The 27,038-nt window shown below is 42.8% G+C and overlaps 1 long non-coding RNA gene across 1 annotated transcript; it reads right to left on the reverse strand.

Annotated features, from left to right (window-relative positions):
* Positions 1 to 13,948: 13,948 nt before the first annotated feature.
* LOC142489121 (uncharacterized) lies at positions 13,949 to 19,412 on the reverse strand. Its single transcript, XR_012799801.1, has 2 exons — positions 18,320 to 19,412; positions 13,949 to 15,695 (listed from the first exon to the last, which is right to left on the reverse strand). It is a non-coding gene; the product is annotated as an uncharacterized LOC142489121 (long non-coding RNA).
* Positions 19,413 to 27,038: the final 7,626 nt, after the last annotated feature.

Genomic DNA, 27,038 nt, shown 5'->3' on the forward strand with positions numbered 1-27,038 from the left:
TATCTCACAACCCTAGACCTAACAAAAGGGTACTGGCAGGTTCCCCTCACAGAAAGGGCAAAAGAAAAAACAGCCTTCTCAACCCCAGACGGCCTCTTTCAATATAAGGTGTTGCCTTTTGGCTTACATGGAGCTCCCGCCACATTCCAAAGAATGATGGATAAAATTTTAAAGCCACATGTTCGGTACGCTGCCGCCTACCTGGATGATGTGGTAATCCATAGTGAAGATTGGCAGTCCCACCTTCCAAAGGTCCAAGCTGTGCTCGACGCAGTTCGGTCTGCTGGACTAACTGCTAACCCCGCTAAATGCACTATTGGTCTGGAGGAGGCCAAGTATCTGGGGTATTCTATTGGTAGAGGGTTACTCAAACCACAAACACTCAAAGTAGAGGCGATACAAAATTGGCCAAGGCCAGTCACAAAAAAACAAGTAAGGACCTTTTTGGGGTTAATTGGCTACTATAGGAGGTTTATTCCCAATTTTGCAACTAAGGCAACCCCACTAACCGACCTCACAAAAGCAAGAGGACCGCTAATGGTAAAGTGGTCCCCCGAAGCCGAACAGGCCTTTAGAAGCCTGAAAGAAGCTCTCTGTGCCCAACCAGTGTTGGTCACACCTGACTTCTCCAAAGAGTTCGTAGTCCAAACCGACGCATCTGAGGTAGGGCTGGGGGCGGTACTCTCCCAGGAGTCTCAAGGGGAGGAGCACCCCATCCTTTATTTAAGTAGGAAACTAAATCCCCAGGAGAAAAATTACTCCATAGTCGAGAAAGAGTGTCTCGCAATAAAGTGGGCTGTAGAGACACTCAAGTATTATCTGTTGGGGAGAAAGTTCCGATTGGTCACAGATCATGCACCCCTTACCTGGATGTGTCAAAATAGGGAGAAGAACGCTAGGGTGACCAGGTGGTTCCTAAGCCTACAGCCCTTTAAATTTTCTGTGGAACACAGGTCGGGGCACAAACATGGCAATGCCGACGGGTTGTCAAGGATGCACTCCCTAATATCCATGGTCGCTCACCCCTCGAGGTCTGAGCTGGGGGGGAGGATATGTGACAGAAACCAGGGGTTGGTAATAAACTCCATATACAGGGCTCCCAGGATACTGAACAGTTTCTGTCCTGTCTAAGCTGAACAGGGCAGCCTCGTAGTACAGGCACTCCATTCCACAGTTTGTCTGCTGCCTGTTTTCTGTCACCTGTCATGCTGATTAGAGTTCAGGTATATAAGACCTGTTTCCTGTTTCCTCTGAGCCCCGCCCAAGAGCCTGGAAGGCTGCTGAACTGCAGAGGGGTGAGAAAGCCTCTTTCCCAAATCGCTTCATTCATTCTGTTAGTTTGTCTAAAGACTGCAAAGGTACTTATTTTGTTGGTGGAAGTGGACAAGCCACTTCCAACTCTGAGTCAGGGACATCTAAGTTTAAGTTATCGCTCAGACGAGCAGCTTTTTGTTTGGCTTTGTTTTCTGTTTAAACTGTGGCAGTCTCAGTGCCTGGGACTGAATAAACCAGGCATAGCCTGTTTAAAGGAACAGTACTGCACCGACACACTTTATTCGAGCAAATACCCAGTATGTACCTGGCAGATACCTGGAATGCGCCGCTCCTCACCTCTGACAAGCCCCGTTGCGTTTGCCTTCCCAGCCTGGGTTCATGCCTGGCTGACGGGCGGCTGATCTGTTAAATGATAATGATTAGGATTTAATAGGCTGCAATGCTTCGCGTGTCTACCAGATGGCATAAATTCATGAATTGTAATGCAGTATATATATATATACTGTGCAGTATTGCAGTCAGCGGGAATAAAATGCTTCAATCCCTGCCTGGAAAATAACCCAATGCACTCGGGCAGAAAACAGTCACAAACCTCAATACACCCGGGTATACCCGAATTCGTGGGACTAGCCGAGCTCGAATAAAGTGTGTCGCCAGTGTACGTGACGTCTCATCATTTAACCTACCCTAAAAGGCCGTGTTCTAACAGTCCCGGACAGACGGCGGAGCCCCGGAGTAAGCCGTTTGTCACAATATATATATATATATATATATATATATATATATATATATATATATATATATATATATATATATGTATATATATATATATATGTATATATATATGTATATATATATATATATATATGTATATATATATATATATGTATATATGTATATATATATATATATATATATATATATATATATATATATATATACTGTATATATGTGTATACAGTGTATATATATACACAGTATAGTATATACTGTATATGTATAGGGATTGTTATTATATATATATATACTGTATATATATCCAGTATATATATACAGTATATATTTATTTCTCTTCATGTATTTACTTATTTATTTAGATTTATTTATAAATTGTGGGGCTGCTGTGCGTGAATTATTTTATTGGGGGTGAGGGGGGTGTTTGGCCCTTGGTGTGAGTTTAGGACTTGCAGCAGCAGCACAATTAATAAATAAATCTAAATAAATATATAAATAAATAAATGAATATAAATAAATAAATTTAAAATACATTTTTATTGATAGTGTAGATGTGCAGAGGGTCTCCAGAGCAGAACCGCACTGGTTTCAGGTCTGGGGACCCCCTGCTCCCCGAGATACAGGCCCCTTTACAGGCCGGTATCCCTCTGCTCTGCTTGGCTTACAGGCCGCGATCACGTGGTCGGGCCCTTTAAACCAAGCAGAGGGATACCGGCACCCCCTGAAGGGGGCTGTATCTCGGGGAGCAGGGGGTCCCCAGACCTGAAACCAATGCGGTTCAGCTCCGGAGACCCCCTGCACATGTACACTATCAATAAAAATGTATTTCAAATGTATTTATTGTCATTTATTTATTTATTTATTTAGATGTATTTATTTATTTTTTGGCGGCTGCTGTGTGTGTGTATTTTTTTTATTGTGGGTAGCGGGGGTGGGTGAATGGGGTATTACCCCAACGGTGCTTGTTTAGGGCTTGCGGGGGGGTAGCGGGAGGGCTTAACCCCTTCATGACCGTAGCGGTATTAACTGCTACGGTCGTGAAGGGGTTAAGTGCACCCGCAACCCCCCCGCAAGTCCTAAACTCACACCAAGGGCCAAATACCCCCCTCACCCATCCCCACTACACACAATAAAGCGGGCACGGTGGGTTAACCCCTTCATTGCCTTAGCGGCTATCCGCTATGGTAATGAAGCTGCATTTCTGTATTTTTAATAATATTGAGCAGGAGCAGGGGTTCCCTGAGCATTAATTTCTGGCTCAGGGAACCCCCTGCTCACTGTACAATATTATTAAAATACAGAAATGCTGCTTCTTTACCATAGCGCATAGCCGCAAAGGTAAAGAACGAGTGTTTATTTATTCTGTATACTGTATGTGTTTTATTGATACTGTACATGTGCAGAGGGTCTCCAGAGCAGAACCGCACTGGTTTCAGGTCTGGGGACCCCCTGCTCCCTGAGATACAGGCCCCTTTAGGGGGTGCCGGTATCCCTCTGCTCTGCTTGGTTTACAGGCCGCGATCACGTGATCGGGCCCTTTAAACCAAGCAGAGGGATACCGGCACCCCCTAAAGGGGGCTGTATCTCGGGGAGCAGGGGGTCTCTAGACCTGAAACCAATGCGGTTCAGCTCCGGAGACCCCCTGCACATGTACACTATCAATAAAAATGTATTTCAAATGTATTTATTGTCATTTATTTATTTAGATTTATTTATTTATTTTTTAGCGGCTGCTGTGTGTGTGTATTTTTTTTATTGTGGGTAGCGGGGGTGGGTGAATGGGGTATTAGCCCCAATGGTGCTTGTTTAGGGCTTGCGGGGGGGTAGCGGGAGGGCTTAACCCCTTCATGACCGTAGCGGTATTAACTGCTACGGTCGTGAAGGGGTTAAGTGCATCCGCAACCACCCCGCAAGTCCTAAACTCACACCAAGGGCCAAATACCCCCCTCACCCATCCCCACTACGCACAATAAAGCGGGCACGGTGGGTTAACCCCCTCATTGCCTTAGCGGCTCTTTGCTATGGTAATGAAGCAGCATTTCTGTATTTTTAATAATATTGAGCAGGAGCAGGGTGGGTCCCTGAGCATTAATTTCTGGCTCAGGGAAGCCCCTGCTCACTGTACAATATTATTAAAATACAGAAATGCTGCTTCTTTACCATAGCGCATAGCCGCTAAGGTAAAGAACGAGTGTTTATTTATACTGTATACTGTATGTGTTTTATTGATACTGTACATGTGCAGAGGGTCTCCAGAGCAGAACCGCACTGGTTTCAGGTCTGGGGACCCCCTGCTCCCCGAGATACAGGCCCCTTTAGGGGGTGCCGGTATCCCTCTGCTCTGCTTGGTTTACAGGCCGCGATCACGTGATCGGGACCTTTAAACCAAGCAGAGGGATACCGGCACCTCATAAAGGGGGCTGTATCTCGGGGAGCAGGGGGTCCCCAGACCTGAAACCAACGCGGTTCAGCTCCGGAGACCCCCGGCACATCTACACTATCAATAAAAATGTATTTAAAATAATTTTTAATGTGCCGATGTTTGTGCAGAGTGAGAGCAGCGGATCTCTCTCTGCTGCAAACACATCTCGCCCCCGCCGCCCATACAGTAGTATCATATATGTATGTGCATATACAGTACTGTATGTGTAGAGTACTGTATGTTAGGGCTTATAGGGGTTGTTGTTATACAGTATATATATATATATATATGTATACTGTATACTTTATGTTTCTTTAATAAAGGAGATGTTGCGTTTTGTATACTGTATTTTATGAATAAAGATTTTTTTTAATCACAGGTAAGACCATACTGTTGTGCTGAACTGTATTGTACATGTTTTGACCTGCTATACTTAAATAAAGGAGATGTTGTTGTGTGTTTTTTAACTTGTATTTATACAGAAATGTTTTATCTTGCTGTACACACACACACACAGGACCTGCACAATTCCAGTCCCGGAGGGCTGCAAACAAGCACGGTTTTCAAGGTTGTCCTGAAAACCAGGCCTGTCTGCTGCCCTCGAGGACTGTACTGGTGCAAACATTTTGCACACCATCCCACTGTATATGTTTTGACTTTAATAAAGGAGATGTTGCGTTTTGTATATTTTATGAATAAAGAATTTGTTTTTAAAACATGTGACTGTAAACCATACTGACTGACTGTAAATGTTTTTACTTTCTATACATAAATGTTTTCACTACTGTAGCAGTAAACCATACACCTGTTGATGTTTTGAATTACTGTGCACTTAAAATATTTCTACATTGTACAGTATTTGTAAATAAATGTTTTTGTACTTACTCCACCAATAAAAGAACATGTTGATTTGTTTTACATTGTTCCATTTGCTCCTTTGCTACTGTAACAAAATACAGTGTTTCTAGAATGTACACTACTGTCCAGGCACACTGTACTGTATACTGTAGGCATGCTCAGTACAAGAGTATTAAAAAAAATAGAAGACACATACAGTACTGTACTGTATGTACTGGCATTGTATAGAAGACACATACTGTACAGTATGTACAGTACTGTAATATACAGTATGTAGAATAAATGCATAGTTTTTATTTTTTCGGGTTTATTACACAGTATACTGTTTATAAAAAAAGTATTGTATAATGTACGGCCGGAAAACATCAATATAATGTTTCAGGTATTCAGTATTCTATCCTAATCAATAACAACGGCCACTAAACTGTAGACTCCGGTACGTGGGTTTTTAAATCCGATTCAGCAATGTGCAGGCATTGTTACACAAAGTGATATTATCCATCGAAATCCCTCCATTAGCCGCTTTCTTTTCTGAGGAAAAACAAAAAGAAAAGTTTTACTGTAATTGTCTAAAGAAGTTCCCAGCCAGTCGCACCAATAATTTTCTCGGGGGGTGTCTCCTGTTCACATGCGCATGCGCCTACCGTGGATGTAATGACACGCATATGCGTTTCAAGAAGGTTCCAATGCGCATGCGCCTAGCGTTCCACCAATTGTACAGTATCTGCAGTACAGTACTGTAGAAGCCGCTCAGCCAAAGATATTGCTTACAGAAAATAATACGGCAACAATACTCACCATAGAATTTCCCATTCAGCTGGCGCCGGCGCCGGCGCCGGTCCACTGTCAGTCCAGTGTTCTTGATCATCCATGTCAATTGTTTGCAGCGGGACTAGTCTACCTGTAGTCAGCTGATGAGGCTGGAAATTGCTTAGGTACATGCAAGCTTGATCGAAACTGCACGCGAAATCTGATTCAGGCTCAGGGTTGTCACTGACGGTGGGACCGTTATCGGAAGCCGGTGCCGGTGCATTGCTTGGCAGCGACTGTCGTTTCTTAGTTGGTTTTAATACGACCCTTCGCCTTTTGCCGTCTGCATGATCATAGATACAGGAAAAAGCCGGTGATAAACACCAATACCATCCAACAAATTGTGGCTCAATACGATAAAAACAGGGATCGCTACATAACCTTTTCCTTATTGCACGCTTCCACGTATGAGGAGCTGGCGAAAATTTGTAAAAGTTATAGTTTTCGATAAAATACTGATAAATTTGAACAACTGTTGCCATCTTATCATCTGTTGCATTAATCACGGCCCATATCAAATACGCGTAACTTCTGTCGGGTTTTTGGAAAACGGGCTGCACTTGAACACTCATGGCACGTCAACCGCGCATGACCCGTGGCTGAGAACGTAAAATGAATGCGGCATGCTCCAGGTGAAGTGCATCGCATTCCAGGAGAAAGCCAGGGAACAACCGGCAATGTGTTAGACTCAGATGCGCCGCAGCAGTATACGCACAGGGGTGGAGTGGAGCTTGAGGATTCTTTCTTTGAGAGAGTATAGCTCCTACTCCTACATCGGAGGCGTCAACCTGCAAAGAAAATGGTAATGTAGGGTCTGGATGTACCAAGATGGGTGCTGAGGCAAATGCCTTCTTTATCCTCTCGAAGGCCTGGAGAGCCTTGTTGGACCAATTTGTAGGGTCAGCTCCCTTCTGGGTCAGCGCCGTGATGGGTGCTACTACCGATGAGAATCCCTGAATGAACCTCCGGTAATAGTTGGCGAAGCCAAGAAACCTTTGGATAGCCTTGAGGGAGAGAGGACAGGGCCACTCAAGTACAGCTGTGACCTTGGTAGGGTCCATAGCGAGACCGGTATCAGATATGATGTAGCCAAGAAAGGAGGTAGATCTTTGATGGAAATGACATTTCTCGAGCTTAGCGAACAAATGGTTCTCTCTTAAGCGCTGTAAGACATGCTTGACGTGAGCCGTATGTTCAGGCATGGATATGGAAAAAATTAGGATATCGTCCAGGTATACTATCACATGGCGGTCCAGAAGGTCTCTGAAGATGTAATTTACAATGTCTTGGAAGACAGCAGGGGCGTTACATAGCCCAAACGGCATGACCCGGTACTTATAGTGCCTGTCGCGAGTATTGAATGCAGTCTTCCATTTGTCTCCTTGTCTGATTCTGACCAGATTATTGGCGCCTCTGAGATCCAATTTCATGAAAATACTTGCTCCTTGAAGTTTGTCAAACAATTCAGCTATCAACGGAAGGGGGTAGCGATTTTTTATGGTGAGTTTGTTGAGACCGCGATAGTCTATGCAAGGTCTGAGGGTTCCGTCCTTCTTCTTGACGAAGAAAAAGCCTGCCCCTGCAGGTGATGAGGATTTTTGAATGAACACCCTCTGGAGATTTTCCTGGATATATTGTCTCATAGCCTGGTTCTCATGTATGGATAATGGATATGATCTTCCTCTCGGGGGAATGGCGCCGGGTAGAAGATCGATCGGACAATCGTAGGCACGATGTGGCAGAAGTTCCACTGCCTGGCGTTTGTCGAACACGTCACGGAAGTCTTCATATACCACCGGCAGTTGGATCTTGTCAGGATCCGTGACCTCCAGGCCTGCCACTGCTTTAGGAGCAGGCATACAATGTTCCAAGCAATAGGAACTCCATCGTAGAGGCATGGACTCTGTCCAGTCGACGACCGGATTGTGAATCCGGAGCCACGGAAGTCCCAGAATAATGTCCACGGAGGGAGTGTGGATAACGTCCAGTGTTATGGTCTCGGAGTGGAAGTCACCGGTCGAAATCTTGATGGGTGTAGTTTGAAGGGAAATGAATGCGGGCTGCAAGAGTCGTCCGTCGATGGCTTCAAGGCCTATCGGTCGAGCTTTGGGTACCAAGGATATCCTATTTTTGATCGCAAACTCCTGATCGATGAAGTTTCCCCCTGAATCCAGAAAGGCCCGTGTATGACCTGTGAAGGTCTCACCGAATATGGAGATGGGTAGGTAAAACCTAATTGAGGGTTGAGGAGGGGGAAAGGTTGCGGTGATCAGCGTGATCCTCCTAATACTCACTGGGCTTTGGCGTTTCCCGGTCTTACCATACAGTTGGTCACTAGTGTACGTTGTTGCCACAGTAGAGACACAGCCCCGCCCGTCTTCTCCATTCCCTCTCGGTAGGCGAAAGACTAGTCCCTCCCAGCTGCATGGGTTCGTCTAGAGCAGGAGCTGTGGGGAGTACAGGACCTTTTGGTGGAAAAGGAGGGCGATTGTATACCTCGAGGATGTTTGTTTCTCTCCATATTTCTCTCTTGGAGACGCTGATCCATGCAGATGCACTGGGTTACCAGGTCCTCAAATCCAGCGGGGCGATCGAGGGGTGCCAATTCGTCCTTCAAATGTTCGGACAGGCCCTGCAAGAAGACTGCGGATAGGGCCTCATCGTTCCAGCCGGTCTCCGTAGCCACCGTCCGAAATTCCAGGGCATAGCGAGCCACAGTTTGGTCTCCCTGGGAACTATTAAGCAGAGTAGATGCAGCGGTAACCTTACGCCCCGGGGTGTCAAACACCCTTCTGAACTCGGCGATGAAGAGGGCGAGATCTGACATCAGGTCGGGGCGTTGCTCCCAGATGGAAGAGACCCACGCCAGAGCGGCGTCAGTCAGCAAGGAGAGTATGTACGCCACCTTTGATCGTGAGGAAGGGAAGTGAGAGGGAAGCAGCTCAAACTGTATAGAACACTGGTTCAGAAACCCCCGACAACCGGTGGGATCCCCTGCATTCTGATTGGGCGTAGGCAGTTGTGGCTCAGAGGTAGGCGTCGTAGTGAAGGGAGCGGTTGCGAGTAGGCCGGTGTTGGCTGTTGACAACGTCAGGCGTCTAACTTGCTCGGTAAGGGTGTCAACGTCTTGGTTGAGTTGGGAGACTAGTTGTTCCTTAAGTGTGAATGATCCGGTAAGTTGCCGGAAGCATTCCTCATGTGTATCTAAACGTCGGACCACCTCAGCGGGGTCCATGTTTGTTGGGCGGAGCATATTGTCACTTTGCGCTCACCACAAACAGGACTGAAGACCGCGAGGTGGGGATGGAAAGACACCAAGCCACAACCACGCAGTCCGGTCCGGAATGCGTAGTCCAAGTCGTACAGCGTAGTAGGGTTGAAGAGGTCAGAGTAATCAGGGTACTTGCCATAATTCTGGGTTGGAGAGTGGAGGATGGTAGATGTCCATAGCCAAGGTCCAGGGTCAGAGAAGGTAGAATAGTCAAGGGACGAAGCCGGGGTCAAAGCGTTGGAGAGTGTAGGAATCCATAGAACAGCCAAAGATCAGGACAGGAGAGTACTGACAGGTCAAAGGCAAGCAAGGATCAAGACACAACGAAACAGCAGCAGTGAGCACAATGGATAAACAGGAGTTTATGCTCAGCAGGGGAGGACAGACAGGAGCAGGTATATATGGAGGAAGGATCCAATTACCTTGCAGGGGTGTGATCAGGTCCTCCAATGGCGCCAGGGAGGTAAGTGGCTGAACAGCCTACAAGTGAGACATCCTGGAAATTCTAATTGGGTTCCGGACGACCTGCGCGCATGTGCAATGCGCGGCGCGGAGCACTGACATCACGCGGGTGTGTGGCCGAGATTCCTCCCTGCAGGAGGTGCTGACGGCACCCTTCAGAGCATGCGTGCATTGGCTTGGCCGTGCGCGGGTGCGTGGCTCTGCCGTGTGACGCGTCAGCCGGGCAGAATCCGGCAGGGGCTGAGGTGGTGGTTACAAGGGGTTAGTCCAGGACCGAAGAGTGGGGTTCTTGAATTAAGGGTTTCAAGAGGGACATGTGGAATACCAATGTAATGTTCATGGAAGCCAGTAGTTTCTTCAGATATGCGACTGGGTTGACTTTTTCCGTGATGACAAAAGGTCCAATGAACCTCAGTGCTAATTTTAGAGATGATACCTTCAGGCGGATGTTCTTTGTTGAAAGCCAAACCCTTTGCACTCGTGTGTAAATGGGGGTTTCCCGACGATGACGGTGCACCTGCTTTTTTTGTGCAGAGATAGCTTTTCTAAGTTTTCCCTGAATTTTATCCCAGGACTTCTGAGGTATTGAATCCTGCTCTCTGCTGCGGGAACTCCAGAACTGAATACAGTGGTTGGAAGTGCAGATGGGTGAAATCCATAGTTTGTGAAGAAGAGGGATTGTTGAGTGGATTAATTTCTTAAATTGTTATGGGAGAACTCCGCCCATGGCAGAAGGTCCATCCAATTGTCCTGAGCGTCCAAAATAAAACAGCGAATGAACTTTTGGAGGGATTGGTTGGTCTGTTCCATTTGGCCATTGGTTTGCAGGTGATATCCCGAGGAATAATGAAGGGCGATGACTAGTTGTTAGCAGAAGGCCCTCCAGAATTTGGATATGAACTGAGAGTCTCAGTCACAAACGATAACTTGAGGTGTACCGTGAAAGCTAAAGATCTCCCTGATGAATACTTCGGACAGTCTGGAAGCGTTGGGTGGGCCTTTGAGCGGAATAAAATGTGCCTGTTTGGAGAAGCGGTCAACCACCACTAAGATAGTATCCATCCCCTTAGATCTAGGCAGCTCCACAATGAAGTCCATGAAAAAGTGAGCCCATGGACGATCCGGAATCGGAAGGGGTTGAAGAAGACCAGGTGGTCTGTTGCGAGGCGTCTTGTTCTGAGCACAAGTGGCACATGCCGAGACGAAGTTCTTAATATCCTTACGCATACCTGGCCACCAAAACGTCTGCTCCAAAAGTTCGATTGTCCTCCTAGTACCTGGATGGCCGGCAATTTTGGATGCATGACCCTATTCCATTACCTTCCTGTGAAAAGTAGGTGGCGTGAATAAGCGTCCCTCTGGAACCTTGAGGCCATCTGGGACAAGAACTTGAGCATTTGTGATGACGTGTGAGGCGTCAAAGGTGTTGGCTGAAAGAATACAGGCCGGGGAGAGTATGGTCTCCTGGCGATGCTCCGTCATCCTTCATTAGGAATTGTCGGGAGAGAGCGTCTGCCTTTATATTTTTTGAGCCGGGGAGGTATGAAATAACGAAGTTGAATCAAGAAAAAAATAAAGACCAACGTGCCTGTCGTGACCACAAGCGACGTGCACTCTCAATATATAATACGTTCTTAAGGTCGGTCAGAATGGTGACGGGACTTTCCGTTCCTTTGAGTAAGTGTCTCCACTCCTCTAGCATCTTTTAATTGCCAGAAGTTCATGATTTCCAACATTGTAATTTTGTTCCGCGGGGGAAAACTTCTTAGAAAAGAAGGAGCCAGGATAAAGTCGGGCTTGAGGGTTCTTCCTCTGGGACAACACCGCTCTGGCTCCAACGTCTGAGGCGTCCACCTCGAGCGTGAAGAGCAGTCCTGAATCTGGATGCACCATGATAGGTGCTGAGAAGAAGGCTTTCTTCAGCCTTTCAAAGGCACTAGTAGCCTCCAGAGGCCAGAGCGCTAGATCGGCTCCTTTATTGGGTTAAGGCTGTGATCGGTGCTACTACTGAGGAGAAGTTTTTAATAAATCTCCGGTAATAGTTCGCAAACCCCAGAAACCTTTGTACAGATTTGAGCGACATGGGGCAAGGCCAATCTACCCCCGCTTTCACCTGGGCAGGATCCATGGCGAGTCCAGTATTGGAAATGATATATCCCAAGAAGGAAGTTGTGTCATCACCCAAGTGTGGATTTAATTTTTCAAAGTATTTATGATACCAGTGTATTGTCCAACTGTACTGTATACAATTTTCCACATTCTATAAATAAAAACCCAATCAAGTAGATACAGTATGATTTTTGTCAGATAGATTCAACACAGCTTTATTCTTCCCAATCAGAGATGCTGTTCAGTGCAACATTTCACTTAATGATGAATCATTCAGCCTTTGTAATCATGCTGCAGATAGAATGTGTTGTAAGCAAGCGAGTCATGAGCTACAACATGTACCGTTCTTCAAGCTGAAAAGGAAGCATGATGTATATGTACTGTACACCCATTCTACTATTTACAATGTTATCAAGGTTTGTGCTGATGTATTCTCATGTACTATTCTGTAAAATACTATAAGAAAGCACTCCCTCTGTAATATCTGCAGGATAGGATTACACTTACTAGTGTAACTTTCTGTACTTTGGCTCAGGATGTGCAGGTAGAAAAGAGTAATCACTGGACTTCTTTATCAGAAGGGCTTGACATCCAAAATCTTCTCTAGACAATTCATTCTATGTGGGAGACCATTATTGCCTCTATAAACATAACCTCAATTTGGCCTTGGTCTGGTGAAATTGGCATTTTTTGAATTTGACAAAGAGATTATTCTCTCGTAATCTTTGGAGGACCTGCTTAACGTGTCCCGGATGTACATGTACTGTTTTGGAAAAGATCAGGATGTCATCCAGGTAAACAATGACGTATTGATTGAGAAGGTCCCGGAATATCTCATTGACAAAGTCTGGAAAGACTGCGGGAACGTTGCAAAGTCCAAAGGGCATTACCATGTACTCGTAGTGTCCATCCCAAGTGTTAAAGGTGGTCTTCCATTCATCTCCTTGGTGAATACCCACCAAGTTGTACGCTCCTCGGAGGTCCAGCTTGGTAAAGATGGTGATGTCTTGTAGTCGGTCAAATAGCTCCGAGATCAGTGGTAGTGGGAAGCGATTCTTAACCGTTATCTTGTTGAGACCATGGTAGTCGATGCAGGGCCTGAGTGAACCATTTTTTTCTTTATGAAGAAAATTGAAGCCAGGGTAGACCCAGAGTGACATCTACTGATGGTGTATCGATGGCATCCAGATAAATGTTATTAGAATGATCCTCGCCGACTTGTAAGGAGATGAGTGTGGTTTGTAAAGATCTGAAAGCAGGCTGTAGAGGGTAACTGTCTATGACGTCTAGCCCTACGGGGCGATCCTTGTATATCAAGGGTATCTTGTTCCTTTCGGCGAACCCCTGGTCAATGAAGTTCCTCCTGATCCGGAATCCACAAAGGGCCGTGTAGTGGTCTTGAAGGTGTCTCTGAACAGGATGATGGTAACAAGAATCCTGGTTGAGGGTTTGGGAGGAGCTGAAGACAAGGTTCCCAGCGTGATCCTACCGGCTCTCAATGGGCTTTGGCATTTCCCGCCTTAAGTGGACAGGTGGTTACAAAGTGTCCAGTATTATCACAATATAGGCATAGGCCTGCGTGACGTCTGCGCTGTTTCTCACCAGCTGAAAAGCGAGTACCTCCCAACTGCATGGGCTCCTCTACGGCCGGAGAAGAAGTATCCAAGGCTCCTGCTGGATGTGTGAGAAATGGTTGTGTACCGTGTTGGCGTCTGTGTCTCTCCATCCTTCTCTCTTGGAGTTGTTGGTCCATCCGTAAACACAGGGCCACGAGATCCTCTAATCCAGTAGGGCATTCTTGGGCAACCATCTCATCTTTGAGTCTTTCGGACAACCCTTGCCAGAATGTTGCGGTCAAGGCCTCATCGTTCCAGCCAGTCTAGGAGGCTATGGTACGAAATTCAACTGTGTAGTGGGCAACAGAACGGTTTCCCTGTGTTAAATGTCCTTAAATTCGCTTTTTCTGTAGATTCACATCAGTATAACAGAATTCAGCATTCTTGTCGTTTGCACACAAAAACAAAACGTTTATTTTGAAAATAATTACTTACATACAAAAATAGTAAGAATGACGATGGTGATGTTTCAAATAGATTGATATTCTTAAGAATAGTTGCACATAGTAACCTTCTTTCTGTTAATATTCTCTTCAGGTATTAACATGTCCTTTTCTCCTCTTCATGGTATTATCAATCTGGCCTGGTCTTTCTTCGTCTGGCCTATCTTCTCTCCATCCTTCCTTCCTTCCTAAACTCACTAAGCTCACTGCTGTATTTATCCATAAAGACCCACCCAGTCAGCCTTTAAAATGTTATATCCCAACATGGTATTCACCTACATTACTAATGTCATATGAACTACTTCTGAACATATAAGTAGTTTCAAACTTACTGAATTGAAAAGTCTTATGGCAGCATTTTTCCCAGTTAGGACTTGCAGCTGTTCAACAACTTGAGGCCACGAATTGACCTTTTGGGTCAATTCTGTCTGTCAGAATAGATCTGACCTTTCACTTAGAATACTGCACATGTAACAATAACTGAATATACAATCAGATAATATATAGATATGAAGGAAAGTCCAGACTATTATACTGTATACTTTAACATTCTGCCTTTGATAACAGATTCATTCATTACAATATAATTATTGCTAAATTGGATTTCTTACAGCCCCCCTAAATTAGATTTTAATAGAATCACTATAAATCTTTCAAACAACCATACATATCACATTCAAAACTTATCAAACAGAATGTCAGAATACAGCATACCTCTGAATTACTCTGCCTTCACAATACATATTACCAAGAGTTGAAAAACAATACATCATAAAACAATGTACAATGATGAAGATAAATGAAACACTTATTTCCCAATATTGATACATTATAACAGATTTCTTTAAAAACTTTTGCCCATCAAGCCTTTAATTACCCATCATGTTCTATCTCTTTTAGTTTACCTTCTTCATGTTGAAAAACAATTTCTGCTTTTAATTGTTTTTGTGACATCTGAAGTAAACCTTCATCTTTTTAAAGTTCTTCAGTCCATTTCTCCCAAGAGAACTCAAACTCTTTTATTTGAGCTATATTAAATTGTAATGGAACCATATTTACATCTCTCAAGAATGTGTAAATATATTCCTACTGATTTCCTCCAATACAATTTAATTCTTCAATCATTAAAGGTTTTTACTGTTTCAATACAAAGTAAGCATGAATGATAAATAATCTTGACCTGGCGTAATAAACAAAGTATTTTAGAATAAAAATGTAAACAAGCGTAAAAAATCTATCCGTTAAGTCTTGCTATAATTGTGTAAAAAATAAAAATCTGGATATTGGAGACTATTAAATAATAACTGAATATTACTACCACTATTTCTAGTACTGTTATAGGAAATAAAACTTTATTTTCCCAATATGTACTTTTAAAGAAAAAATAATAATACTTGTACATACTATATATCACACCCATAAATCTGTATAATTTAGAACCAATAAAACTTCTTCTAGCAAACTTTGTTGTACTCCTAGAGATGTAATTCCCCCTCGTACTTTTTTGAGTATTGATTATTTCTTTCAATAGTCCCAGTAGTAATAAATATAATAAAAATAGTCATTTTGTTCTTTTTCCTAAAAAATGAAAAAATATTCAGTCCCATCGGTGATGACTCTTGTTGATTTTCCTCATTCTTCTTGATTCCGATTATCCAATCGTATTCTTTATTCATCACACAATTACATATGACCTGTAAAAATACAGCAGTATCATTATATTGGTAAATATATTTAACCTTAGTCCATCTGGACCATACACTTACAGTACTGTCTACATGTTACATACATAAATCACAAACATAACCTTTAATTGTAATGTTAATTATATCATTAGACCCTTCTCAATTTGTTTACCAAAGAACTTTTTCATTAAAAAAATGATCATAATTGTCATCTACTTCACTTCCCCCCCTTTTAAAATTTTGGAAATATAGAAGACCTATTTTAATTCCTAAATTTTAAATCTAATTATACCAACTGATTATGGATGATACTTTAAATCTTTATTTAATCCCTAAAATTTCACATGTAAACTTTCATCAGTAAACCTGTGAAATGAGAACCCCTATCTGACTCAAGAATGCGTGGAAAACCCCATCTGGAAAAAACATGATTCCAAAAAACTCGTGCTGTAGTAATTGCATCATTTTGCTTGACCAGAATGCTCTCAACCCATTTTGAAAAGACAGCTCCTGTAATCCAAGCATTTTTTAACCCATTCTTCCCTGAGGGTAAGGAACCATTGTGATCAATTTGCAATGTGGACCCTGGGCCATTTGCTGGTGCAATACATTGGAAAGGTGGTTTTTGTCTTTTGAGCCTAGGATGTCCTTTTAAACTTTCCAAAAGTGTCTCTTGTCCTACGTGACCCAAACTTTCATGATTTATGGCCTTTTCTTTATGGACACGAGAAGGCTTTAAATCAACCCGGGAAATAGCAATGGACGTATCCTTTGCCTGTTTCTCTGTAAAGGAAAGGAGCTGCATATCTTTGTGTCTGGCTGTCGCTGTGGCACTAGTCTCTGTAAGCACTACATTCTGTTCTGTTAAAACCTCTTCCTTAGCCAAGGAATCAACTATTGCATTTCCTTCAGTGAGAAAATCCTGTCCTGTTTTTTGTGTTATTTGGAAATCTTTCTTAAGTGTTGGCTTGACACAAAAATTATCACTGATTTCAGGTAATTGAAACTCACTGGTGACCATTTCAATTGGACAAACACTTCTCTCGTTACCATATTCAGAAGGATTAATTAACACAGGCTTTCTTCCTTTAGAATTTTTCCAAATTGCCTTATTGCCTAAATCCACAATATTACAAAGAGGTGTTCCTGGCAACATTGGTAACTTTTCTTTTGTTACACTTAACTGTGCCTTGGTATCTATTAAAAACTCTGTATCAAACCCCCCTAAGGTTCCTTCTTTATCCAAAGTTACTGGAGTTAATACTTCAAGAGGACGTGGTATCCGATAGTCTAGTCAGGATGAATTAACTCTTTCGTCTATGTGAGTTATGTTACAAACCTGTTTGTGTGTGAGATCATTAGTGTCTGTGTGCTGAACAAATACATTCTCTTTCCGCAAACTTTTTTGTAGATCTAAGAATTTGTCACAGTTTCTTCTATAATGCCCTATTTCTCCGCAATGAAAACATTTTAAACTTTGCAGCCGCAAAGGCTTGTCTGTTCTGCAGTTGTCACTCCTGTCACTCTGACTGTTCCAAGAGCTGTTACTTTTTTGAGTGGCATGAAAGGCATTTCTATCATTAACAACTTCTGAGATTTTAAATCTGGGATTATTCTGCAAAAGCTGACGTCTAATATTATCAATAAAAAGAGCAGCAACTTCTAATGATTCTTTCTCAGAAGCAATTGCTAATGTTACTGGATCTAAAAATGTAAATTTTTTTACAAATGCTCTAATCATTTTCTCTTCAGAATCTTGATCAGAAAACAGTAATTTGTATGCAGTCTGGAATTTTAACATAAACTCAAAAGTATCCTCTGTAATTTTGGGTTTAAGATCTTCCAAAATATCAACGGTAATGGCATGTCCGGTGGAAATGTAAATTAATTGATTAAGCCTGTCTATGCAAGACCCTTGTATAAAATCGCCATTCTCATCCTCTTGAGGCATGCTGACAGGCATTTTTAACCTTCGACTCATGTGAGTTGGTAACCACAGTTTGTAAATCTTATTTCTTTGTTCCTCAGTCAAATTAAATCGATCTGTATAAGATTCAAAAATGTCTGCATTATGAAATGCATCCAGGTGATTTTTATAATCAGGTATATCTTTTAATACCTTCATTAAATGATCATGAATTTTTAAATTCAGTGTGGCTGCTTTGTCATGGAACTTTTTCCTTGTCAGTTCTGTGCTGCTTATGTCAGTCACATCTACTTCTGCACTAGAACTAGGAATAAAAGACTCCCCTTGAGTATCTTTTTTCTTTTTGTCTTTACCAGCAGCGCATGCAAATTTGATATTGGATGTTTCAATTTGTTTTTCTAACTCATGTATGCGTTTATGTAAAATGTTACAATTTGAACATTGATCAGTTTTTACAACTTCAATTTTATGCGAATTCTCATCATTGAAAACCATCAAATTAAACACTTTGATCATTTTCATGACATTTCTTAATTTTTTCTTATCTTTATGCATAGTTAGTATTTTCTTATCTATTCTCTCATTTTCTATTTGCACCTGATTCCACAGAGAATTCCATAATTCAGTGTCAGTAGATGTATGAGGTAACACATTTAACATCATATTACTGTCATTTGCATATGAATTAATAAATTCCATTACTTACGTTTTGTTAAGTATTTTCTTTCACCGAAAACTTGTGCTGCAAAAACTCGAATTGCTCCCCCACAAACGTCGCAACGTTTCTTTGAAGAAATTCCACGCTATTCCATTCAGCGCATACAAATGCTCCAGACAATGCTCCCTGCACGTCCCGCAAATGTACCTTCTTCCTTGGGAAACTTGACCAGACAAAGGCAACCCCCGAACAGTCCGTCTCCCTCTAGGAGATTCGTGAAACGTGGTTCTCTGTCTCTGATCTGTTAATCAACTGTAGTCAAATCTACCAAAAACTTGACACTTCTTTTTTCTTCGGTTCGTTTCAATTTTTTCTCAAATCTTGGATCCAGGATGTATCGACCACACCCCCTCTAATCCAAATGTGACGAAAAAACTGAATGAAGGCTGGCTCGCCAATGTTAAATGTCCTTAAATTCGCTTTTTCTGTAGATTCACATCAGTATAACAGAATTCAGCATTCTTGTCGTTTGCACACAAAAACAAAACGTTTATTTTGAAAATAATTACTTACATACAAAAATAGTAAGAATGACGATGGTGATGTTTCAAATAGATTGATATTCTTAAGAATAGTTGCACATAGTAACCTTCTTTCTGTTAATATTCTCTTCAGGTATTAACATGTCCTTTTCTCCTCTTCATGGTATTATCAATCTGGCCTGGTCTTTCTTCGTCTGGCCTATCTTCTCTCCATCCTTCCTTCCTTCCTAAACTCACTAAGCTCACTGCTGTATTTATCCATAAAGACCCACCCAGTCAGCCTTTAAAATGTTATATCCCAACATGGTATTCACCTACATTACTGATGTCATATGATCTACTTCTGAACATATAAGTAGTTTCAAACTTACTGAATTGAAAAGTCTTATGGCAGCATTTTTCCCAGTTAGGACTTGCAGCTGTTCAACAACTTGAGGCCACGAATTGACCTTTTGGGTCAATTCTGTCTGTCAGAATAGATCTGACCTTTCACTTAGAATACTGCACATGTAACAATAACTGAATATACAATCAGATAATATATAGATATGAAGGAAAGTCCAGACTATTATACTGTATACTTTAACATTCTGCCTTTGATAACAGATTAATTCATTACAATATAATTATTGCTAAATTGGATTTCTTACACCCTGTGAAATAATTAGGAGAGATGAGGCAGCGGTTTCCTTGCACCCCGGGGTATCAAATACTTTCCGGAACTCCGTGGTGAAGCGGTTAATGTCTCCAGTAAGGTCCGGCCTCTGTTCCAAGATGAGAGAAGTCCACGCCAAAGCATTTGTCTGTCAGCAGTGATACGATGTATGCCACCTTGGCTCGTGGGGAAATAAAGCGAGAAGGGAGCAGATCAAAGTGGATGTAACAATGATTCAAAAATCCCCAACAGCCCAGCGGCCGTTATTCTAAAACTTTGCGCGGTGTACCGCTCGGAATACCCCTGTCATGGCGCGTGATGTTTTCCAACCGTACCGCCATTGACTTGGGTTTCTGACGGGTGCGGGTATTTCTAGCGTTGTCTGAAATACCGTCTAGAAACTCAATTGGGCAATCGCGAGTTGTTTTCTTAAAAATCTAATTGTAATTCAACCTACACAGTACAGCCGTACAGTTCTGCAAGGCTGTGCCTTAACCCCTTAATTGCCTTAGCGGCTAGCTGCTAAGGTAATGAATCTGCTTTTATGGGATATGTAATAATAGTGTATGGAAGCAAGGTTTCTCCTGAGCTGAACCGCATTGATTTCAGCCTCGGGGACCCCATGCTTTCCGAGTTACAGGCCCCGGTATGGGGTGCCTTTTATCTCCTGTGCGTTTAAATGTCCCAGTCATGTGATACTTGAGATTTAAACATGGTGGGATACTGACACCCCATAACGGGGTCTGTATCTCAGGATGCAGGAGGTACCCAAGGCTGATATCAATGCGGTTCAGCTCAGGAGACCCCTTGCTTTAAAAAAAGGCGGGCATACCGGCACCATATACCGGGGCCTGTAACTCGAGAAGCAGTGGGTTCTCGAGGCTGAAAGCAATGCGTTCAGGTCAGGAGTCCCCCTGTTTGCGTACACTTTTATGAAAATGAATATTTATACTGCACGATCGCCTGTAAGCTCTCTCCATTCACCTCCTCCCTCCATTCACCTCCTCCAGGCTGCAGTTTAAACAAACACTTTCAGTGTGATAAGACTTAGAAGAAAAATAAACAAGTAGTGCGATCTCCCATTTTTTGTCAGCACTTTAAAAAAAATTGTGTTTTTTCTTAGTGAATACTGGCCCACGTGACCGGGAGATTTAAACAATTCAGGGAGATACTGGCACCCCATACCGGGGCCTGTAACTTGGGAAGCAGGGGGTCCTCGAGGCTGAAATGAATGCGGTTTAGCTCCAGAGACCCCCTGCTTCAATACTGTGTTATCAAAATAAAATGAAAGCAGCTTCATTATTTTATCGGCTAGCCGCTAAGGCAATGAAGGGGTTAAGCCAGAGTACCTGGTTTATTGGGGGTAGAAGGGGTGGGTGAAGGGGGTAATTTCCCCAGGGTGGACGGTTAGGCCTACCGGGAAGATTGCGGGAGTGGTAACCCTTTCATTACCTTAGCGGTAGTAACCCACCCGAGAGGCCCGAGAGGCCTAACCACCCACCCTGGATAAATTACCCCTTCACCCACTCCCTCTACACCCACTAAATATTACAATACAAACACCAATACAAAACATTGAACAACCATTCCCCCCCCCCCCTCCTACACATACAGTACAGTAATGAGCAAAATCCCTATTACACAGATTTGGATATATTATGGGTATGGTTTACACTGTGCCAATCAATTGGTTAATTGGCAAATGATTTTTTTTATTGAAATGTAATGTATTTTATTCAGTGCTTGTTTTTTTATTTTATACTGTAGCTTGTCCATTCATTGCCATTGTAGCAAACCATGCCCGTATTATTGGCATGTTTTACTACTGTGCCAATCAATGGGTAGAGGGGGTGGGGGGTGGTGGTAGTTGTCCCTGGGAGGGTGGTTAATTTCAGTCTCGGGGACCCCCTACTTCCCGAGCTAAAGACCTCGGTATGGGGTGCCGGTATCCTCCTGCATCAGCACACACCCTCAAAAATATGACTTTTGGGGGTCTGACTTCAATAGTTTGGTAATTGGACGGCAGCTGTTTAATTATCTGTCATCTTAGCATTATCTTTGATGATTTGAGGTGTTAATTGGTACCTTATCAGTAGGCATGTCAAATACTATAACTAACTCTATAAAGTCTCTCTCTTCCTCGGCAGATACAGGTGGCACCTACGTATCAAAAGGGTGGCAATTGCAGCAATTGCCTCAAAAAAAAAATGGAAATGGTGACGATTTGCACCAGATCCTTCTAGATGAATAATTAATATGGGTTCTTAAATTAAGAAAAGCTATTAATTGTAATTGGACCCTAATATTAGACAGGGGTAGTTTGATGCCCACTTTGAGCTCATTTAAATCAATTAAGAATATACACGTCTCCTCTACGCCCTTCGAGTGGTTGGGTTAACAGGCCCCATGCAATCAGTTCTTTGCGCCTGTTTTTGGCCAACTCTCAATCTGGGTCATATTTTTATGAGGTCTCAACTTTGTTAATCTCCTGGGCAATGGTTTTGCGGCACATCTCCGCTGTCATTAGCCAACTCTTAAACGGCCCAAGGATGTCTACACCATGAATTTGCCCAATCTTTCATTATTTATTATTATTTTTTTATTATTTGGGCGGTGGATAAGGATGGTATTGTGCTATACAGGCATACCCCGCATTAACGTACGTAATGGGACAGGAGCATTTATGTAAAGCGAAAATGTACTTAAAGTGAAGAACTACCTTTTTCCCACTTATCGATGCATGTACTGTACTGCAATCGTCATATACGTGCATAATTGATGTAAATAACGCATTTGTAACAGGCTCTAGAGTCTCCCCGCTTGCGCACTGCTTCGATACAGGTAGGGAGCCGGTATTGCTGTTCAGGACGTGCTGACAGGTGCATGCGTGAGCTGACGTTTGCCTATTGGGCGATATGTCCTTACTCACGAGTGTACTTAAAGTGAGTGTCGTTAAACCAGGATATGCCTGTATGTTAATTACATTTTCATGGACACTTCATTAAACATCCATATGGAACAAATACCCATTGAAAATCCTACTTGTTTTGAAATAAAGAACCATGGAATTTCAGGACACATCCCAAAACAGACACAAACTACATAGTTGAAAGTTTTTAATGTAGAAATGAAAGTAAAGTAAAAATTATTTGGGCTATATGGATCATCCAATAAGAGTCAGCCTATACCCAGATATTAACTTTTGATTAATTTTACCAATTACTCTTTCACTCTGTTTCCATAGCAACATTTTTGGATACTGCTTTAAAGCACCAAAGTGAGTTAATTTAATATAATTGGAAAAGAACAGATTTTCTTATACTCTCATTGTAAAATTCTTCATTTCTAATCAGTAGTGCCATACATGTTTTTCTTATTATGTAATGTCAGGATCTATCATATCCTCTGCCTATGATCCCATTGCTAAATAACTTTACTGCCTAAACATGGAAAGAGCCTTTCAAGTTGAACATGATCCAGCGAACTACCTTTCTGCAAAATTATAGACAATTTGCTTCAGGATGCAGTAAGGAAGTATCAACAGATCAAGCTAGTGGCTAGTGTATGATAACAACATGAGCAATGCAGCTTACCCACACTATAGAATCCTGTAAAGGATGTTCGAATTGGTTAGTGCAATACTTCAGCATGCCTATATACTGTACATGCACTAACTCATTATCTCCTGTAAGTCACAACAAAGCAATGTGTTGCAAGCAAGTCTGGATGTGAAGTCTTTAAACTGTCATCAGTTTGACTAATTAGTTGTAGCTCTCTCCTGTCAGTACCTTATAGTGCCAAATTCCATAAGTATATGTTAATTCTCACACTCTAGCTGACCATGTGTCCTGATATAAAGCTAATGACACCTGATGTAATATATACTGTAAGTGAATAAATAAAAAGCCCTTGCAGCTACATATAAAAGTACAGTGCAAAAATCAGGGGGGTTGGAGTAGCAGTAATGAAATTGAATATACATCTCAGAAGTATTACATACTGTAGGCAAAGGTATAGAAACTCTGCTTTGTTCCAGAAGAGGATGTTGCTCTACTGGATTTAAGCTACAGTATGAGTCTGAAGCAGCTTTGAGGCAGCGTTCGGCACACAATACCCAGTTATGCAGTAGTGCAATCATACCTTTGATTGTTGTTTGATTTATTTATGGAATATATTGATTTGTGAACATCAGCCTGCCCAAAGTAACAAGTGTGTGTGCGTGCGTGTGCGTGTGTGTGTGTGTCGGAGGGTAGGGGAGGTTTTACACGGTTCCCCAAATGTTCATATATTCATTGTCTTTGTCATTTTTAAATAGTCACATGTGGCAAATTCACAGTGTTGTTGCCATTCACATATTATGAATTACAATTCTTATTTATGGTCGCCATAGTTACTGAACATAGCATTGCCTCTGCATTTAGAAAACACAAGTCAGAACAATAACAGCAAATAGGACGGATAAGAAAAGAGAAGCCATCATGCTGTGATAAGGCTGTAATAAGTCGGCATATTTTATTTTTTATTACTCCGTAATCATTTTCTTGTCCCATGGCCCAGTTTGTACTTGCTTCTCTCTGTAAGCATCAGGTACCAAGCTATCAATCATTATATGCAGTTAGATACTTTAATTGACTTTGTCTATTATTTATGTAGCCCTTGTACCCCTCTGGGTACGGAACTACCCGTGCTGCTTTTACCTGTGTGGATACCAGAAGTAAAAAATTGGGAGGAGCGCACAAACTAAATGGAGCAGGAAAGGACCCAGAATCAAAATAAGTAAAAAGGGTACTCTTTTTACTTATTTTGATTCTGGGTCCTTTCCTGTTCCATTTGGTTCTTGCGCTCCTCCCAATATTTTACTTCTGCATACCATCATTGGAAGCTGCACAGCCAGCCAGCCACACCAAGGAACGTGAGTTCTTTTACCAACTTTGGGGAACCTGCCAATGAGATTGATCATGGGTGGACTTGTACTACCCACTACCTGTCTTCAGGAGGACTGTACCCATTATTGTTGTTGCATTATCACTATCCTATATTTGTGATTACGGATTTCCTTTGGATGGTGGTTCTGGCATTATATTATCATTGGCCTGGCATTTGAGCGCTTTTGCCATTTTTCTATCTGGATACCAGGAGACCTGAGCCTCCGCCACTGGGAGCCTGGGATACACTTATTTCATGGTGCAGCGCCTCCACCGATAAGGGATCCCAGCGTAATGGGAATAGTCCCTCATCGGAAACCGATATACACAATAATTACACACGATGGTATAAGAACAGTATTTACTAAACACATATAATTTGCATGTACCATATCATAACACAGCCACAGAATATGACCCAATAGTGGTACCGTCCAAGTGAATGTTCCCAAAGCACTGCAGGTCTGAAAGCACTAGCAGATTATCACCCAACAATAACACCTCCCTGTTGAGAACCCCAAAGTACTGGAGTGCCTGGGCACTTAACCCCTGAGTGTCCCCCAGCAAGTTCCTCCCCAAAGAGTGTGTGTGTGGGATAGTGCGCTTCCCTGTGTGTTGGGGCCTGTTGGTGCACTTATTAATACCTCCCTGGTCTCAGTCCAGACCAGGACAACAGATCTGCAGATCAGCGACATGGTTCCGCGGCACGGTCTGATGCTTCTCTCTTGGATGGATCCTCAGGTGGATGCCTCTGGAGGGGCTTCCCGACTGGAGTGTACCCCTGTAAATAGTCTCTATAACAGATGTCTGAGTAGTCTTCTCAGCAACAGCCTGTACCTTTCTCAGGCAATATCCTGCAGCATGTCTCACACTATTGCTATGGTGAAAGAGTCCCTATGCACTATGGCCTTTCCCTACAGCATACACATAGAGTTCTCTACAGTGAGTCAGACAACTATCTGGGACCTTGGGGCAATTCTGGCCTATCCCACCGAAGCACTGCTCCGGGGGCCCAACCTGCTCCCTCACTGTCCAGACCTTGACTCCCCTTCCTGTCCATGCATGCAATAAGTATATCTTCCCCTTCCAGGGGAAACAGCAATCTCATTGGCTCTCTGTGATCACATGGTGCAATCTCCCTATGCAACATGGGAGTTGTAGTCATTGCAGAATCTCCTTATCATTGCAGCCGTGTGCGCCTACATCACCGCGCATGTGCAACTCAGCAATGGCCGACACAACCTTCTTTGCGCATGCGTGAACCTCCGCGATGCGCGCACACCTAAACATGGCAGCGCCCTGCGAAAGGGGCCACCGGCGAGCCCATCGCCCTCCCCGCACGGCAGCCTTGGAGGTAAGGAAGGAGAACGGGAGGCTGGGGGACCAGAGGGGACCTGGCTACATCTAGATACAAATCTTTTAATGAGTTTAAAACCAAAATGGTCTAGTGGGATGAAGTGGCACATGAGTTTTGGCTTCAGGGTCATGTGATTATAACACAATCACATGACTCTTGATGCCTGCCTCCCTGCCCTGAATGGAAGAGGAAGTTTTCCATTTAGATCGCTGACACTGTCCTGGCACTTTGAGACTTAATAGAGCAATCATCAACTTCTGAAGCAAATGTTTTCTGTGCAACTACACAACATCTATTTCTTGCACTCTTCTGGAATGACAGTAGCAGACTCAGCCCCAGATCTGCATACAGAAGCTCCTTTAAGTGAGTAAAGGTTACTGTATGTTAACCTAAGTTAACGTCTCACATTAAGCTGTATCTTGAAAGCTCAGAAACACTACGTTACGTTCGGTCTTTGGCGGCATAGGGCATTGGTTAAGTATAATGGATGTTAATGGTAATGAAATGCAAATGAGGCTGTCCCCCTGACACTTACTATATAGATGGGTGAATCGTCCAAAACCGTTTCTTGGATATTCTCGCATATTACCCCCAAAATACATTTCGCAGTGTAAAATACGCAAACGGATTTGATCTGTTTTAATCCGCGTGGATTCATCAAAAACCGCCATTGGATACAATCCGTTGATGGATTTGTAGAATCCAATCTGCGGATTCTGCAACTTATTGGCGGATTCTTAAAAATCCATCAACAGATTGCGCAATCCACGGAGTCTATTGGCAATGATAATAAAAAAATCCACAAAACACAAATCCCTTTTTTTTTTAGATTAATCTGCTGAAATCCTCGGACCAAAGGAATCCGCCTGTCCGCTTTGGATCCAAATCCGCCCCCCAACATTTGACCATCTCTAACTGGCTATCAACAAATGTCAGGTAAAGTTAACTCAGGGATTGAACGTGACATTAATTAAGTCATATCTATTATAAAGAACCCATTGACACAGTATATACCTTCCCAAACACTCATTTATATAATACATATGTAGCGGTGATCCCACCCACCCCCAATCACAGATAGGGACCATTACATAGTGTGGGGTACTTATACCTGCTGGCAACAGGAGGGCCGAATCGACCGCGATGACTTGGGGACACAGGAACAGGCTTCTGGGGTTCATACCCCACATGATATTTAGCAGTGCAGCACCTTCATCTACCGTAGGCTCCAGGAAATTGGAGATGATCTCCCACGGTAGAACTGATTACCTCTCCCCCAGATAGATCA

The sequence above is a fragment of the Ascaphus truei genome, chromosome 3 (genome assembly GCF_040206685.1).
Source record: "Ascaphus truei isolate aAscTru1 chromosome 3, aAscTru1.hap1, whole genome shotgun sequence".
NCBI classification, from domain to species: domain Eukaryota; kingdom Metazoa; phylum Chordata; class Amphibia; order Anura; family Ascaphidae; genus Ascaphus; species Ascaphus truei.